At 45.1% G+C, this 20,545-nt stretch overlaps 1 protein-coding gene and 1 non-coding gene across 3 annotated transcripts in view; both read right to left on the minus strand.

The window, feature by feature from the left end:
• LOC130285535 (rho GDP-dissociation inhibitor 2-like) overlaps positions 1–20,545 on the minus strand; it is a 150,190-nt gene that overhangs the window by 65,548 nt on the left and 64,097 nt on the right. The window lies entirely within an intron of this gene.
• On the minus strand, positions 18,104–18,290 carry LOC130290056 (U2 spliceosomal RNA). The gene has a single exon (XR_008847498.1). It is a non-coding gene; the product is annotated as a U2 spliceosomal RNA (small nuclear RNA).

Here is a 20,545-nt window from a genome sequence, read left to right on the forward strand (position 1 = left end):
GAGTCCACCCCTCACATTATATATACAGTATATCCCATAAGTGACTCCACCCCTTACATTATATATACAGTATATCCCATAAGTGACTCCACCCCTCACATTATATATACAGTATATCCCATAAGTGAGTCCACCCCTCACATTATATACAGTATATCCCATAAGTGAGTCCACCCCTCACATTATATACAGTATCTCCCATAAGTGACTCCACCCCTCACATTATATATACAGTATATCCCATAAGTGACTCCACCCCTCACATTATATATACAGTATCTCCCATAAGTGACTCCACCCCTCACATTATATATACAGTATATCCCATAAGTGACTCCACCCCTCACATTATATATACAGTATCTCCCATAAGTGAGTCCACCCCTCACATTATATATACAGTATCTCCCATAAGTGACTCCACCCCTCACATTATATATACAGTATATCCCATAAGTGAGTCCACCCCTCACATTATATATACAGTATATCCCATAAGTGAGTCCACCCCTCACATTATATATACAGTATATCCCATAAGTGACTCCACCCCTCACATTATATATACAGTATATCCCATAAGTGACTCCACCCCTCACATTATATATATATATATACAGTATATCCCATAAGTGACTCCACCCCTCACATTATATATACAGTATATCCCATAAGTGAGTCCACCCCTCACATTATATATACAGTATATCCCATAAGTGAGTCCACCCCTCACATTATATATACAGTATATCCCATAAGTGACTCCACCCCTCACATTATATATACAGTATCTCCCATAAGTGAGTCCACCCCTCACATTATATATACTGTATCTCCCATAAGTGAGTCTACCCCTCACATTATATATACAGTATATCCCATAAGTGACTCCACCCCTCACATTATATATACAGTATATCCCTTAAGTGAGTCCACCCCTCACATTATATATACAGTATATCCCATAAGTGAGTCCACCCCTCACATTATATATACAGTATATCCCTTAAGTGAGTCCACCCCTCACATTATATATACAGTATCTCCCATAAGTGAGTCCACCCCTCACATTATATATACAGTATCTCCCATAAGTGAGTCCACCCCTCACATTATATATACAGTATATCCCATAAGTGACTCCACCCCTCACATTATATATACAGTATATCCCATAAGTGACTCCACCCCTCACATTATATATACAGTATATCCCTTAAGTGAGTCCACCCCTCACATTATATATACAGTATCTCCCATAAGTGAGTCCACCCCTCACATTATATATACAGTATTTCCCATAAGTGAGTCAACCCCTCACATTATATATACAGTATATCCCTTAAGTGAGTCCACCCCTCACATTATATATACAGTATCTCCCATAAGTGAGTCCACCCCTCACATTATATATACAGTATTTCCCATAAGTGAGTCAACCCCTCACATTATATATACAGTATATCCCATAAGTGACTCCACCCCTCACATTATATATACAGTATATCCCATAAGTGACTCCACCCCTCACATTATATATACAGTATATCCCATAAGTGACTCCACCCCTCACATTATATATACAGTATATCCCATAAGTGACTCCGCCCCTTACATTATATATACAGTATATCCCATAGGTGAGTCCACCCCTCACATATATACAGTATATCCCATAAGTGACTCCACCCCTCACATTATATATACAGTATATCCCATAAGTGACTCCACCCCTCACATTATATACAGTATATCCCATAAATGACTCCACCCCTCACATTATATATACAGTATATCCCATAGGTGAGTCCACCCCTCACATATATACAGTATATCCCATAAGTGACTCCACCCCTCACATTATATACAGTATATCCCATAAGTGAGTCCACCCCCCACATTATATATACAGTATATCCCATAAGTGACTCCACCCCTCACATTATATATACAGTATTTCCCATAAGTGAGTCAACCCCTCACATTATATATACAGTATATCCCATAAGTGACTCCACCCCTCACATTATATATACAGTATATCCCATAAGTGACTCCACCCCTCACATTATATATACAGTATATCCCATAAGTGACTCAACCCCTCACATTATATATACAGTATATCCCATAAGTGACTCCACCCCTCACATTATATATACAGTATCTCCCATAAGTGAGTCCACCCCTCACATTATATATACAGTATATCCCATAAGTGAGTCCACCCCTCACATTATATATACAGTATATCCCATAAGTGACTCCACCCCTCACATTATATATACAGTATATCCCATAGGTGATTCCACCCCTCACATATATACAGTATATCCCATAAGTGACTCCACCCCTCACATTATATATACAGTATATCCCATAAGTGACTCCACCCCTCACATTATATACAGTATATCCCATAAGTGACTCCACCCCTCACATTATATATACAGTATATCCCATAGGTGAGTCCACCCCTCACATATATACAGTATATCCCATAAGTGACTCCACCCCTCACATTATATACAGTATATCACATGAGTCCACCCCCCACATTATATATACAGTATATCCCATAAGTGACTCCACCCCTCACATTATATATACAGTATCTCCCATAAGTGACTCCACCCCTCACATTATATATACAGTATATCCAATAAGTGACTCCACCCCTCACATTATATACAGTATATCCCATAAGTGAGTCCACCCCTCACATTATATACAGTATATCCCATAAGTGAGTCCACCTCTCACATTATATACAGTATATCCCATAAGTGACTCCACCCCTCACATTTTATATATACAGTATATCACATAAGTGAGTCCACCCCTCACATTATATATACAGTATATCCCATAAGTGACTCCACCCCTCACATTATATATACAGTATATCCCATAAGTGACTCCACCCCTCACATTATATATACAGTATCTCCCATAAGTGACTCCACCACTCACATTATATATACAGTATATCCCATAAGTGAGTCCACCACTCACATTATATACAGTATATCCCATAAGTGAGTCCACCCCTCACATTATATATAGTATCTCCCATAAGTGACTCCACCCCTCACATTATATATAGTATATCCCATAAGTGACTCCACCCCTCTCATTATATATACAGTATATCCCATAAGTGAGTCCACCCCTCACATTATATATACAGTATATCCCATAAGTGACTCCACCCCTCACATTATATATACAGTATATCCCATAAGTGAGTCCGCCCCTTACATTATATATACAGTATATCCCATAAGTGAGTCCGCCCCTTACATTATATATACAGTATATCCCATAAGTGACTCCACCCCTCACATTATATATACAGTATATCCCATAAGTGAGTCCACCCCTCACATTATATATACAGTATATCCCATAAGTGACTCCACCCCTCACATTATATATACAGTATATCCCATAAGTGAGTCCACCCCCCACATTATATATACAGTATCTCCCATAAGTGAGTCCACCCCTCACATTATATATACAGTATATCCCATAAGTGACTCCACCCCTCACATTATATATACAGTATATCCCATAAGTGAGTCCACCCCTCACATTATATACAGTATCTCCCATAAGTGAGTCCACCCCTCACATTATATATACAGTATCTCCCATAAGTGAGTCCACCCCTCACATTATATATACAGTATATCCCATAAGTGACTCCACCCCTCACATTATATATACAGTATATCCCATAAGTGAGTCCACCCCTCACATTATATACAGTATATCCCATAAGTGAGTCCACCCCTCACATTATATATACAGTATCTCCCATAAGTGACTCCACCCCTCACATTATATATACAGTATATCCCATAAGTGACTCCACCCCTCACATTATATATACAGTATCTCCCATAAGTGAGTCCACCCCTCACATTATATATACAGTATCTCCCATAAGTGACTCCACCCCTCACATTATATATACAGTATATCCCATAAGTGAGTCCACCCCTCACATTATATATACAGTATATCCCATAAGTGAGTCCACCCCTCACATTATATATACAGTATATCCCATAAGTGACTCCACCCCTCACATTATATATACAGTATATCCCATAAGTGACTCCACCCCTCACATTATATATATATATATACACAGTATATCCCATAAGTGACTCCACCCCTCACATTATATATACAGTATATCCCATAAGTGAGTCCACCCCTCACATTATATATACAGTATATCCCATAAGTGAGTCCACCCCTCACATTATATATACAGTATATCCCATAAGTGACTCCACCCCTCACATTATATATACAGTATCTCCCATAAGTGAGTCCACCCCTCACATTATATATACTGTATCTCCCATAAGTGAGTCCACCCCTCACATTATATATACTGTATCTCCCATAAGTGAGTCCACCCCTCACATTATATATACAGTATATCCCATAAGTGAGTCCACCCCTCACATTATATATACAGTATATCCCATAAGTGAGTCCACCCCTCACATTATATACAGTATATCCCATAAGAGAGTCCACCTCTCACATTATATATACAGTATATCCCATAAGTGACTCCACCCCTCACATTATATATACAGTATATCCCTTAAGTGAGTCCACCCCTCACATTATATATACAGTATATCCCATAAGTGAGTCAACCCCTCACATTATATATACAGTATTTCCCATAAGTGAGTCAACCCCTCACATTATATATACAGTATATCCCATAAGTGACTCCACCCCTCACATTATATATACAGTATATCCCATAAGTGACTCCACCCCTCACATTATATATACAGTATATCCCATAAGTGACTCCACCCCTCACATTATATATACAGTATATCCCATAAGTGAGTCCACCCCTCACATTATATATACAGTATATCCCATAAGTGAGTCCACCCCTCACATTATATATACAGTATATCCCATAAGTGACTCCGCCCCTTACATTATATATACAGTATATCCCATAGGTGAGTACACCCCTCACATATATACAGTATATCCCATAAGTGACTCCACCCCTCACATTATATATACAGTATCTCCCATAAGTGACTCCACCCCTCACATTATATATACAGTATATCCAATAAGTGACTCCACCCCTCACATTATATACAGTATATCCCATAAGTGAGTCCACCCCTCACATTATATACAGTATATCCCATAAGTGAGTCCACCTCTCACATTATATACAGTATATCCCATAAGTGACTCCACCCCTCACATTATATATATACAGTATATCACATAAGTGAGTCCACCCCTCACATTATATATACAGTATATCCCATAAGTGACTCCACCCCTCACATTATATACAGTATATCCCATAAGTGAGTCCACCCCTCACATTATATATACAGTATATCCCATAAGTGACTCCACCCCTCACATTATATATACAGTATATCCCATAAGTGACTCCACCCCTCACATTATATATACAGTATATCCCATAAGTGACTCCACCCCTCACATTATATATACAGTATATCCCATAAGTGACTCCACCCCTCACATTATATATACAGTATATCCCATAAGTGACTCCACCCCTCACATTATATATACAGTATATCCCATAAGTGAGTCCACCCCTCACATTATATACAGTATATCCCATAAGTGAGTCCATCCCTCACATTATATATACAGTATATCCCATAAGTGAGTCCACCCCTCACATTATATATACAGTATATCCCATAAGTGACTCCACCCCTCACATTATATACAGTATATCCCATAAGTGACTCCACCCCTCACATTATATACAGTATATCCCATAAGTGACTCCACCCCTCACATTATATACAGTATATCCCATAAGTGACTCCACCCCTCACATTATATACAGTATCTCCCATAAGTGATGTGGTGTCCTTTGTCCACGGTCCCCACAGCTAGAGTCCCTCCATGTCTATAGAGCTCTCCTGCTCTCCTTTAGGGCTTACCCCTAGTCCTCTTAAGTGTGTACATATTAATTTAATGTATAGGAAATATATGTATAGGACCTTAGTGGTCACGTGATACACCGTTGTAATGTATAAAATGCTTAAGGACCTTTGGAGGTCTTGTGATGTACCCAGAGTTCACTGGGTTCATAACTTACAGGTTTGTTGACCAATGAGCTTAGTCCAGACCCTTATTATATTAATGGCTGTAGTCAATCAATTCACTTTCTTATTTCCTGGCTACATAGCAAGCAACTCTCTTCGTTCCTGCTCTTCCTGCCGGACTATCAAGCAGCACAAATCTCATCAGCACCCAGGGGCGGACTGACAGGGTAGTCCAATCGGCCGTCGTCCTAAGGCCCGGCCGGGAAGAGGGCCCGCTGTTCACCCCTGTCCCTTTAAATAAAAAAGAAAATATATATATATAAAAATTTCCCGTGACATCCGGGCCCCGCACCGCTACGTCTGTGATTTAGCCAGCGGGCCTGCCCCCCGGAGAACCAGTGGCGTCGCTAGGGGGGGGGGGCGAGAGGGGACCACAGCCCCCCTAGATCAAGCTGTGCTCCCCCGATGCCGCGGGATTTTGGCGTGAATTAATTAAAAAAATAATAATTTCCTGCCCCAGCCTGTGCGCCTGTGACTCACAGCGCCGGAGGGGGGAAGGGAAGCGTACTGCGTCCTCAGCTCCCCCCTGCGTCCCCCTCCGGCACAGTAAGCCGAAAATGGTGCCGAAGATGCTGTGGAATTGCAAGCTGCGCCCTGTGCTGGCTTGCTTAAGGTACTGTACCCTTTCCACCCCTCTGTTACCCGCCTGTCATTCATGTCCACATGTCCACCCTCCTTTCATTCATGTCCGCCTTGTCCACCCTGTCACCCATGTTCACCACCTCCCCTGTCCAGCCCCAGTCTACCCTGTCACCCATGTCCATCTCCCATTCACCCCGCTGTCCCTTTTGTCACCCCTCTTTTACCCCCTTGTCATCCTTTCCCCCCCCCCCCGTCATACCTGTTCACCCCCCCTCCCATTTCCACCCCCCCTGTCATCCATGTCCACCTTGGACACCCCTGTCCATCCCTCTGTCACTCCTGTCCACCCCCTTATTCACCTCTCTGTCCCTTTGTGACCCCTGTCCACCCCTATGTTACCCTCTTGTCACACCTGTCCACACCTCTGACCCCCTGTCACCCCTGTTCACCCCTGTCACCCATGTCCACCCTCCAATCTACCCGTCACCCATGTCCACAGCCTTATTCACCCCTTTAACCCCCTTGTCATCCTTGTCCATCCCCCCTGTCATCCTTGTCCATCCCCCCTGTCACCCATGTCCCCCCTGGGCAACCCTCTGACCTCCCCCCCCCCCCTGTCTACCCCTCTGTCACCCATGATCACCCCCTAATCTACCCCTCTGTCACCCATGTCCACCCCCTATTCATCCCTCTGTCCCTTTGTCACCCCTGTCCACCTCTCTGTCACTCCTGTCCATCCCCCTGTCACCCATGATGTTCACTCTCCATTGTCCACCCCTGACCATATCCTTGTCACCCATGTCCATCCCCTATTCACCCCTCTGTCCCTTTGTCACCCCTATCCTCCCCTCTGTTACCACCTTGTCAGGCCTGTCCACCCCTCTGTAACCCCCTACGCCCCTTGTCACCCATGTTCACTCTTCTACACCCCTCTAGCACCCATGTACACTCCTCTACACCTCTATCACACATGTACACCCCTCTGCCACCCCCTACACTCCCTGTCACCCATGTACACTCCTCTACACCCCTCTGCCACCCATGTACACTCCTCTACACCCCTCTGTCACCCATGTACACTCCTTTACACCCATCTGTCACCCATGTACACTCCTCTACACCCCTCTCCCACCCATGTACACTCCTCTACACCCCTGTCATCAATGTACACTCCTCTACACCCCCCTGTCACCCATGTACACTCCTCTACACCCCTCTGTCACCCATGTACACTCCTCTACACCCCTCTGCCACCCATGTACACTCCTCTACACCCCTCTGTACACTCCTCTACACCCCTCTGTCACCCATGTACACTCCTCTACACCCCTCTGCCACCCATGTACACTCCTCTACACCCCCCTGTCACCCATGTACGCTCCTCTACACCCCTCTGCCACCCATGTACGCTCCTCTACACCCCCTGTCACCCATGTACACTCCTCTACACCCCTCTGTCACCCATGTACACTCCTCTACACCCCTCTGTCACCCATGTACACTCCTCTACACCCCTCTGTCACCCATGTACACCCCTCTGTCACCCATGTACACTCCTCTACACCCCTCTGTCACCCATGTACACTCCTCTGCCACCCATGTACGCTCCTCTACACCCCCTGTCACCCATGTACACTCCTCTACACCCCTCTGCCACCCATGTACACTCCTCTACACCCCTCTGTCACCCATGTACACTCCTCTACACCCCTCTGTCACCCATGTACACTCCTCTACACCCCTCTGTCACCCATGTACACTCCTCTACACCCCTCTGTCACCCATGTACACTCCTCTACACCCCTCTGTCACCCATGTACACTCCTCTACACCCCTCTGCCACCCATGTACACTCCTCTACACCCCCTGTCACCCATGTACACTCCTCTACACCCCTCTGTCACCCATGTACACTCCTCTACACCCCTCTGTCACCCATGTACACTCCTCTACACCCCTCTGTCACCCATGGAAATAAAGTGTGGAGCCTAATAGATTTGTTTTGCCGATTTAATGGTGAAGAATTGTGGCTGGAAGAAATTGTCATGATGGCGCAGACCAGATGGAGAAGAGAAGGGAACAAGGCTGATTAGAGAAGACGTCATTTGTGAGTTGCTGTATAAAGCAGCACTTTAATCTACAGCTAAATAGATATAGTGCATTTTGTGTATTGTGGCCCTTTTCCCACCCCCTGCTCGGGTGACGCTGAGGCCTCTAAGATTTCTTAAAGAAATAGCACAGCAGCACAGAGTATTTCTGGAGGGAACTGTCGTGAGGCAGACTGTCTGCCAGAAATACTCTGTGCTGCGGGGAAGCCTACTCCATCTTCTACCTTCCTTTCACCTCCCCCCTACATGATGGTACAGTCAGAGATAGAAGTTATATTTCACATATACAACTTATATCTCAGACTGTGCCATCATGTAGGGAGGAGTATACTTCCCAGCAGCACAGAGTATTTCAGACAGTCTGCCTCACGACAGTTCCCTCCAGAAATACTCTGTGCTGCTGTGCTATTTCTGTAATAAATCTTAGAGGCCTCAGCCTCACCCAAGCAGGGGGCAACAAAGGTAAAGTGTTTGGCTTATAAATGGACTAGTTGCTATTTTCTACCTACCTTTCACCGCTCACTATATGATGTCAGAGATGAGTTATATATCTGACTGTGCCATCATGTAGTGAGCGGTGAAAGGCAGGTAGGTACTCCTGTGAAAAACTTTTTTTTTTTTTTAAATCAACTGGTGCTAGAAAGTTAAACAGATTTGTAAATTACTTCTATAAAAAAATCTTAATCCTTCCTTATTAGCGGCTGTATACTACAGAGGAAATTCTTTTCTTTTTGGATTTCTCTTCTGTCACGACCACAGTGCTCTCTGCTGACATCTCTGTCCATTTTAGGAACTGTCCAAAGCAGGAGAAATTCCCCATAGCAAACATATGCTGCTCTGGACATTTCCTAAAATGGACAGAGGTGTCAGCAGAGAGCACTGTGGTCGTGACAGAAAAAAAAAATACAAAAAGAAAAGAATTTCCTCTGAAGTATGCAGCCGCTAATAAGTACTGGTAGGAATAAGATTTTTTTTAATAGAAGTAATTTACAAATCTGTTTAACTTTCTGGCACCAGTTGATTTAAAAATATGATTTCCACTGTAGTACCTCTTTAACCCCTTAAGGACTCAGGGTTTTTCCGTTTTTGCACTTTCGTTTTTTCCTCCTTACCTTTTAAAAATCATAACCCTTTCAATTTTCCACCTAAAAATCCATATTATGGCTTATTTTTTGCGTCGCCAATTTTACTTTGCAGTGACATTAGTCATTTTACCCAAAAATGCACGGTGAAACGGAAAAAAAATCATTGTGCGAAAAAAAATCGAAAAAAAAAACGCCATTTTGTAACTTTTGGGGGCTTCCGTTTCTACGCAGTGCATATTTAGGTAAAAATGACACCTTATTATTCTGTAGGTCCATACGGTTAAAATGATCCCCTACTTATATAGGTATGATTTTAGTTTTGATCGGACTTTTTTATCACTTTTTATTCATTTTTTTAATGGTATAAAAAGTGACGAAAATACGCTTTTTTGGACTTTGGAATTTTTTTGCGCGTACGCCATTGACCGTGCGGTTTAATTAATGATATATTTTTATAGTTCGGACATTTACGCACGCGGCGATACCACATGTTTATTTATTTATTTTTTTTACACTGTTTTATTTATTTTTATGGGAAAAGGGGGGTGATTCAAACTTTTATTAGTGAAGAGGTTAAATGACCTTTATTAACACTTTTTTTTTACATTTTTTTTGCAGTGTTATAGGTCCCATAGGGACCTATAACACTGCCCACACTGATCTTTTACACAGATCACAGGTGTGTATTAACACGCCTGTGATCAGTGTTATCGGCGCTTGACTGCTCCTGCCTGGATCTAAGGCACGGAGCAGTCATTTGTCGATCGGACACCGAGGAGGCAGGTAAGGGCCCTCCCGTTGTCCGGTCAGCTGTTCGGGACGGCGCGATTTCACCGCGGCAGTCCCGAACAGCCCGACTGAGCAGCCGGGTCACTTTCAGTTTCACTTTAGAAGCGGCGGTCAGCTTTGACCGCCGCTTCTAAAGGGTTAATACCGCACATCGCCGCGATCGGCGATGTGTGGTATTAGCCGTGGGTCCCGGCCGTTGATGAGCGCCGAGACCGACGCGATATGATGCAGGATCGCGGCGCGATCCCGCTTCATATCGCGGGAGCCGGCGCAGGACTTAAATATACGTCCTGCGTCGTTAAGGGGTTAAGGTGAGTGAAGGCTGGAGCCAAGTTGGACTGGGTATGGCAGACAGAGATCCCAAGTTGGCACAAAAAGGAGGAGTATAGTTCAGTGTTTTTAAGCGCTTGGTGTAGTTAAGGTTATTGGCATTGCCATCCCTCAAAGTACACCATAGCCTCAAGTGCACTGCACCCCCTATTCTATGGCAAATATTCATGTACATACTGAGCAGGGCAGGGGTGGGGCCAGGGGTGGAGTCTTGCTGGGGGCCCTTGCTTTATTTGGTCCGGGGGCCCTGAGTGGTGTCAGTCCGCCCCTGTCAGCATCAATTCAATTCATCTAGGCCCAAAGCCTAAGAACCTGCAGCCACAAAACGTGAGTTACTCAAAGCTCAAGCTACTGAATCCTGTGTGACTACTATCAGCTCAAATATTCTAAAATAGTAGCACATTGGCCTCCATCAAAAGCTCATTGCTTCCAAGTCCCAGCAAACCTGTGAGGAACCTGTATCCCGGTTCACTCTCAAGAGACTGTTCTGTTCAATACCGTTGCATAAAATCTGCAAATAAAGTTTCTTCAGTTTACTTCATAAAATCTGCTGTGGACATTCCGTTATTTCTCCCTGCCGTTTGTGGGACGGCTGGCGGTAGGAACATTACTATTGAGGAGACCTCACCCTGGCGTCACGACATTCAAGGGTTAATACCCCCAGACCCTACACTATTACTCTACCAGTACCACAGTGAGTCCACACCTCATTATATACATTATCTCCCATATAAGAGATACTGGGGGAGATTTCTCAAAACCTGTCCAGGGGAAAAGTTGCCAAGTTGCCCATAGCAACCAATCAGATTTCTTCTTTCATTTAAAAACAAAGAAAGGCCTGTGAAAAGTGAAAGTAGCGATCTGATTGGTTGCTATGGGCAATTCAGCATCAAATCTCCTCCGCTGTATACAAAAAGGGACATTTTTCTTTAAAGCGCAACGGTCATGAGTTTTTAGTCCCCCAGACTATTACAGTGTCGTTAGATATGTCCATAATGTGAGTGTAACCATACCCTTATGGCTTTCACCTCCTTTTATAAAAATACATTCATCCAGCATAGATGGATAGGCGTGGCTTGGGGTTCGCCAAGCCCAGCCATGCCTATCCTCTCCTTTCAGCTCTGGGATCGCTGTTTAGTAAGACACAGCGCATCCACAGCGCATGCGCCCCTCCTGATGAGCGCGCGCGCGCCACCGCCCTGCATTGGCAGAGCTCCCGCTCGCTCCCGCTGCCTATGCGCTCACTGCGCAGGTGCAGTACTAGAGGAAAGGAGGGGCGCGCATGCGCTGCGTTCTACTACACAGCGGTCCCAGTGCCGAAAGATGAGGATAGTCGTGGCGGCGGCGGCGGGGTTTTGCGAACCCCAAGCCACGCCTATCCATCTGTGCCTGACTGCTGGATAAATGTATTTTATAAGAAGGTAGGAAAAGCGATAACAGTATGGTTACACCCACATTATGGACATCTTTAACAACATTGAAGTAGTCTGGGGGGGGGGGACGAAAAACTCATGACCGTCGCGCTTTACGAAACGTTTCCTCTTCTGTTCCTGATTCTCTGGACCTGGGGGGGGATATATTATCTGCTGTTTGTAGAGAATGCATATTTTAAATGAAGTTATTTATTTGTCAGCGGGGGTCACCCCGCATCTCCCCGAAACTTGAGTTACCTGACCAAAGTCTCTAAATTATCATATTATACTCCAAGTTTTCATATTAGAAGAAAAGGAGTGGGGGGGGGGGCACATTTTGTAGGCCAATAACAGTCTGGCTCAGTGTTTCCCACCCAGGGTGCCTCCAGCTGTGGCAAAACTACAACTCCCAGCATGCCCGGACAGCCTTCGGCTGTCCGGGCATGCTGGGAGTTGTAGTTTTGCCACAGCTGGAGGCACCTTGCTTTGGAAACACTGGTCTGGCTTATAGGGGCCTTCATATCGATTCTGGTCTGGCACCAAAACAGTTAATGGGTAAAAGCGGACATCAGCGGAAAACGTGTAATATTCCAAAACACTTCTCCGTGAGAATCCCCCTGCTGGGTACATGAAGGTTTGGCGGAGGGAGGTCGTGCATAAAGAATCCGAAACGGGAATGAAGAGATCAAAGGATCTACCCGAGGAGACCCCCATGGATGCAGCTGTGGCTTACAGATCACGTCTTGTTCGATAAATACGTTTAACTATTCCAATTCACTTCACTTTTCTCTTCATATACATACAGTGCTTATGTATATAACATGCTTCATAAATATATAGTGTTAAAGGGGTATTCCCATTTGAGGACCAGTGGAGGGGGGTGGGGGGGGGGGGGTCTGACTGGTGGGACTCCACCGATCTGTAGAATGGAGCATAGCGCCTGGTCAGCATAGTACACACTCCGTCTGTTCTCGTTGACATTTCACCTCCTTCCTACAGATCATTCAGGGTCCTCTCAATAGAGGGTAACATGCCGAGATGGGAATACCCTTTCAAATCTACAGAAATTACTTTAAGGGGGAAAAAAAAAAGTAGCTATGCTTACGCCTTTCAGAATATTCCATTTCAGCTGCCACTCAGGTCTGGCAGAACACAATTCTGGCAGCTGTTATGGCCAAGGAAAGCTGCAGGTGGCGCCACATATCTACTGCAGCGGCCACTGCTGGGGAATTGTGGTAGTACACAATACCAATTTATAAGGAGACTGGTACATTACAGCTTATCTCCCATGTAGAGTATAGGGGATAAGAGTGTGATTGTGGGGGGTCTGACCGATGTGTCCCCCGCCGCCGATCTCATGCTCAGCGCCCTGGTAATCTGAGGCTTTATTTTCAGAACATTGCTGCTCCTCTCGCTCAGAGCGGCTGTTGAAGAACCGGAGATACAGCGCTTGAGTATCTTCGTCTTTCCTATAGAGATACATGTAGGGGGGGGGGGGGGGATGTTGACCACCTCTCTGTGCGGTGGTCGACAGTAATACGATACGGAGTGGAGGTCGTTAGGAGATCATGGGGGGGTCCCAGCTGTCGGACCCGCAGCGATAAGAAATGTATAATGTAATGTACCGGAGTCCCCCTTTAAACCTATGGGTGACTATGTAGTAGGTGGTTTTGCAGAGTCCTCCAGACTGGGAGCCAAGGATCACTCACACTACCCAAAGCATTAGAGACTCTGAGTCCTACTAAACCAACACACACACCACATTAGTCTAAGAGTAAGACCAGTAGATCTGGATTAATATATGCTTACCCCGCCCCCCCCCCCCCATCCCTAACTTAGGGATATCAACAGGAACAGATGTGTGTTGGCTGCATATGACCTCTACATGCAGTACATCCAACAGCAGCACCCAGAGCTGTCTGTGACAAAGACCTGACCAATGGGAGGTGGATCTTCTCGAAAGTTACATTGAGATATATAATACCTGGCATCTGAACTAAAAATACATTTCTCTCGTTTCCAGCAGCATCTGCTCGAAAACTCATCATTCATATCCCACCCATATCCACCAGCATAAAAGAACACACAGAAGTAAAAAACAGAAAACACAAGAATGTGAAGACATCACCTTAGGCGAAGAAGCAAGACAAGTAGGTCAACAAAAGAAGAATTATATAGTCCTGTATCATAAGACACTCACAAGGTTCAGATTAAGAAGGGTTTTTCTTTTTAGGAGCTATCCAGTTGGTGTGGACCATAGAGACCAGGGTGGACCACATCATCTTTAGAGGTCATCTTCTGACCAAATTTACTTAAAGTCTATAGAACAGTTTGATGTCTTGGCACTGGCAAGATGATGGACTGGTTGTAAGTCCATCTGTAGGATTTGAGAAAAACCCCACCATAGTCCTGTATTCCCGTGTAGATTTATTTCCACAATTTGGTTTTCAGCATTCTAAACCAAGGAGCCTTCTAGTTTAAAATGTCTATCGACCCCAGCAGATAGGTTACTCAAGGTGAAGAAGACTGGACACAGCTGGATAGCCAACATCCACTATTATCTGGACAGTCCATTGGCCCATATGTATGATCAAAATGGCCCTTACCACAAACGTGTTGAGCTAAAGCCAGCCATAGTTAATGGATACTAACCAGTGGAGACTCCACTCCAATAAGCTCATGCTAGAACATCCTACATATCGGTAGAGGAACTGACTGGATATGGTTGGATACCTATGATCCAGGTTCATTGTCCTGTTGGGGACCATATTAATCTTTTCGTTTTGAGCCTTAATATACCGAACAATTATGGATATGGTAGAAACAATCTGCCAAGAAGCAATATTCTCCCCCAAAAGTCAAAAATATGAGTTTCTAAGTTCTTGTTTTTACAGATCTACAGTTCAGACACTGTATCCTCCAGACCCAATTGCCCAATAGCTCACCGTCACATTTTTTTCCTACGGTTAAAACCTTGAAAGACATTGAGAATCCCCAGTGGTCTGTTGGAATGACACTATGAGATTTCACATTTTTCCTTTCCTTCTATTTTTTTGACATCAACAGAAAAGTCGTCTTCCAAAAAATTTCAACCTGCGTAATATGAGACACGGGATAAAACACCGGTCTTTATATGGGGATCTAGATTTACATCATAGGAATGTGAAAAAAAGGTCTCGACTGTTACAAAAGAGTGAAATAAATGGAGTATACCCAGAAAAGGTATTTTTCGGAATGTTAAGGATACATACATAGGCTAAATAAGGTTAAAGGGGTCGTCCAGGAACAGAAAAACACAGCCACCCTTGTACTCAGGTTGTGTGTTGTATTACATCTTGGCTCCATTCTCTTCAATGGAACTGAGCTGCAATACCGCACGCAACCTGAGGACAGGCGTGGCACTGTTTTTGGAAGAAGTCAGCTCTGCTTTCCTAATCCTGGATAGCCCCTTTAAGGTATTCTTAAAAATTCTGACCTAGAGTAGTGTTGCCCAAACTTGGGCCCACCAGCTTTTTCATTCCCAGGGTATGAAGGGGGTTGTAGTTTTGCAACAGCTGGAAAGCCACAAATTGGGAAACATTGTTCTCGAACGGGGGTCCACAGACCCAGACATCAAGAACCACCAATATTCCATCCATTGCAATAGAACATTCAAATCCTAAACTAGGGGGGCTTGAGAACCGGGTTGGGGACCTCTGGCCTAGAGGGTTTCCTAAGCAATCCCCAAAAATGCACTTAGGGCCCCGAGATCTCGTGAACTCTTTAGGAGTTTTCCAGGATAAGAAAAACATGACAACCACGTTCCAAAATCGCACCATACATCTTCATGGGTGGTGTCTGGTATTGCAGATTGACATAACTATAGCCGAGCTGCAGTACCACCCTCAGCTAAGGTCTAGAGTGGCGCAGTTGCAGAAAGAAAGCCGCCATGTTCTTGAAGTCTCAGACAACAGAGGGCAGCTTGTTTTGGTAAAAGAAAATTGGGTAATTCCAGGATAAGCAGAGGGAGTAGTCGTGGTATTTAGGTTCTGCATCGCGGCTCCCAATAATTGCCATGATTCATGATCGCCTTTCACATTTCTCAAATTATTTATTCTCTCAAAACATGTAAATCTCTCATGTCAGGACCCCATCGCCAGTCGACAGATGCCGCAGAGAGCTGCCAAGAGGCGGCATTACTCATGAGCCGAGCAGCAGCTGTCTGCACACACCAATGTCACATACTGTACGGACATAGTTGTTGGTTATATGATTACAATTTGGGACACCCCTGCGGTCATAGGGCACTAATACATAGGTGGACATTGCACCAAGCTCCACCACCGAATCCTATACCGACCTGATCACAGATGAAATCCATCTACATTATTACACCAGTGATTCATTGGTCTCCAGTCTACACCGATGATGAGAATTGATAGGACTGACCTCCTTGGCACGATTTCCAATGTTTTCTTAAAAACACGCCAATCTCTTGCCAACAGTGTTTGTCGGTGCCAACTGATAGAAGCGATGAGAAATATTATTACATTTCTCTTCTGAACGCTCAGCTTTATGTCCTGTTTTTTTTTTCTCCATATACTGGGATACGAATGTTAAAAATAAAACAAAATTTTTTTTATCACCTTAGAGTCTGCCATGTTCTCTTTGTATAGCCGTGTAATACAGTCGGAGAAATGAGTGACCATAAGTCCTCATGCATTTGGCCATATCCATAATACCGCACTTAAAGCTTGCTGTATACCCAAACAGTAGTTCCATAGGCCTCTAGGGCAGAAAACATGCTTTATGATAGCACAGGGTGCCTTCAAGTCTTCAGACCATTCTTGACTTGTTACCCAATAATTCTTCAGACCATTATGGACTTGTTACCAAAGTGGCACATTCCCTGGATCTTTAGCCCAGTGCATCTTGGTGCCTGAGAACACTATAGGGAGTCTTCTTCTTCCCCAATTTTTATCTAAAAGCCGAGGAATGTGCTCTCGAATCACCCAAAGTGCAAGAAAACGTGCAAATGTGTTACACTAAAAAAAAATGTGAACAAAGGATGCGGTCTATCGCAAGCCCTTCTCCGATAGGAGAGAGGCCCCCCAACAAACCTTACCCTTCGCCTCCAGATCAAAATGTACCTGCGAGGTTCCAGGTTCGATGTCCCTTTTCGCCGAAGCTACTAAGGGACCACAAATGCTCCCGGCCCCGCAGAGCGATAATGGTTGGTACTCTGCCCATGCAGGAGTACCCGGGGTTTTTGCAGGGAGGTAAGGAACCTGATGGCCACACACACCTCCCCTAGACCACTAGGAGGGACACCCAGAAGGGCTACCGCATACTAACAATCCTGTGAACACACAACACGTAAAAAGTGACACAGTAACAAAAAAATAAATAAGTGAATGTGTGCAGGTATACTGCCCGGACATCCGTACGGATCTATAAAAATTTCTCTGATCCTAGCCAGAAGGCCGGGAATCAAGAGGTGAGTGCAACAAGGTGAAGTGTTCATGGTGCCGTGCTTCCACTCAGTAAGCCAATACTCCCAGTGAGTTTCGGCACCTCTGGGTCACCCCTCCCCGAGGCACTAAAGTACCTCGGCTCTAGAACCTCTCAGCCTCATGGCGAGACCCGGAGGAAACAGGTCACATCGGGGCAGCTGTCGAGCCGATACCTCAGAATCAGCCCCGGAATGCCCCGGTACACCTGCCCCCTACCATGCAGCACCAATCCTCACCAGCTCCCAACCGGCATTGACTGCCACCGGCATGAAACTGATAAGAACAGATACTACACTTGATCTTAGCCAAAAGGCCAAGAAGCTTCTTCTTCCCCAGTACCGCAGGTATCCTAAGAGTTTACCAACAGCCTCCATGAGCAGCTGTATAGGGTCTGAGCGCACAACATGCATAAACCCTTGTCACTATCTGAGAGGTAGCTTGCTTCATCAGCAACCCTCCCAACCATTCCTCTACCTGCAATGGATACCAAACAAGGCGGAAATATAGTCTGTTTACCTAATTCCTGCCCCATTACCATTACAAACCCCCTAGCCAATTCTTTCCCTTTTACCCAAGCCCTACCCTAGCTAAATCGTGATTCTTTACCTAAACCCTATTTGCTTATCTAAATTCTTCACGTGGACAACTATTCAGACCCTTTACTATGACACGTGATATTTAGCTCTGGCTCCTCCCATTTCTCTTGATGTTTCTTCACATTGATTGGAGTCACCTGTGGTAAATTCATCTGATTGGACAATATTTGGAAGGAGACAGCCCTGTCTATAAGGTCTCACATCTGATGGTATATCAAAGGAAACACCAAGCCATGAGGGGGAAATAACTGCCTGAAGAAATCAGAGACAGGATTGTGCGGAGGCACAGATCTGGGGAAGGGGACAAAAACATTTCAGCTGCACTGAAAGTTATCAAGAGCTCAGTGGTCTCCATAATTCTTACATGGAAGAAGAAGGAACAACCAGGACTCTACCTAGCACTGCCGCCCCACCAAACTAAGTAATCGGGGGAGAAGGGTCTTGGTAAGAGAGGAGACCAAAAAACACAATGGCCCCTATGGCCGAGCTCCATAGATCCTGTGTGGAGATGGAAGAAACTTCCAGAAGGTCCAGAACCATCACTGGAGCCTCCACAATCTGGGCTTTATAGCAGAAAGAAGCCTCAACTCCATAAAAGAAACATGAAAGCTTCCAGGAGTTAACAAAAAAAAGCATCTAAAAGGACTCCCATGAGGTTTCCTGTCTTGTCTGGAGGAAACCAGGCACTGTCCAACACTTGCCCAATACCATTCCTATAGTGAAGCCTGGTAGTGGCAGCATCATGCTGGGGGACAAGAAAACTGGTCAGGTGTAAATGAAAGCTGAATGAAGCAAAGTACCATCCCTAAAGTGAAGCCATGTAAACCTTAATAACAACTTGATCCAGAGAGCTTTGGACCTCATAATGGGTCCAAGGTTCACCTTCCAACAAGACATTATCAAAACCTGTGCAGAGGAAAAGTTGACCAATTGCCTATAGCAACCAATCAGAATGCTTCTTTCATTTTTGAAAGTGCCTTAGAAAAAAAATGAAAGAAGCTGTTAAGTTATGCGCTCCGGCCGCACACGCTGGCCTTGAGCTCATGGTCCCGTTACCAGCTGCTGTCGGTGGAGCTTGGACTCGCATCACGGGACGCGCCCGCATGCGAGCCCCCGTCCCTCACTCACCTGCTACTTCTTCTGTCCCCACCTCTGCCTCTCTGCCCCTAGGGCACGCGCGTGCGTGCGTGCTGGAGCTTTATGATTTAAAGAGCCAGTGCGCTCAGTGTAATTCACCTGTGGCTCGTTGATAAATTCCTCTACCCTCCTCACTTCCCTGTCGGATCTTTGTTGCTTTGAGCCTGAGAGAAAGCATTCCTGTTATTGCCTTGCCGTGTATCTGATCCTTTGCTCTGTGACCTGACTTTGCTCCTCTGCCGCCTGCCTAATGACCTCGTGCTACATCCTAACTACGCTACTGTGCCGCCTGCCTTGAACCTCTGCTATCCTGACTATGAGCTGTCTTATCCCTCCTGTGCTTCGCATCTCCTCAGTCGCCTGTGTGGTCGAGCCATGCCAGGAGTAGCAATCTGGGTGCCGCCTGCCGCAGCAAGTCCATCCCACATTGCGGCGGGCTCTGGTGAAAACCAGCAGACCCTTACACTCTGCTCCCTGGTACGGTCCGAGTCATCTGCCACACAGCACCAGCGGGTCCACATCCACTGGTGCTCCTGTCTTCAGAAACGTGAGTGTTACAGAAGCGATCTGATTGGTTGCTATGGACAACTGGGCAATGTTTCTTCTGCACAAGATTTGATAAATCTCCCACAATGCCCCTAAGCACACAGCCAAGACAACACCGGAGCGGCTTAGAGACTACTCTGTGAATGTCCTTAAGCGGGCCAGACAGAGCCTGAATCCAACGGAACATCTCTGGAGAGACCTGAAAATGGCTTCCACCGACCGTCCCCATCCAACCTGACAGACCTGAGATGATCTGCAGAGAAGACTGGCAGATAATCCCCAAATACAGGTGTGTAAACCT

This window comes from Hyla sarda, chromosome 8, assembly GCF_029499605.1.
Source record: "Hyla sarda isolate aHylSar1 chromosome 8, aHylSar1.hap1, whole genome shotgun sequence".
NCBI classification, from domain to species: Eukaryota; Metazoa; Chordata; class Amphibia; order Anura; family Hylidae; genus Hyla; species Hyla sarda.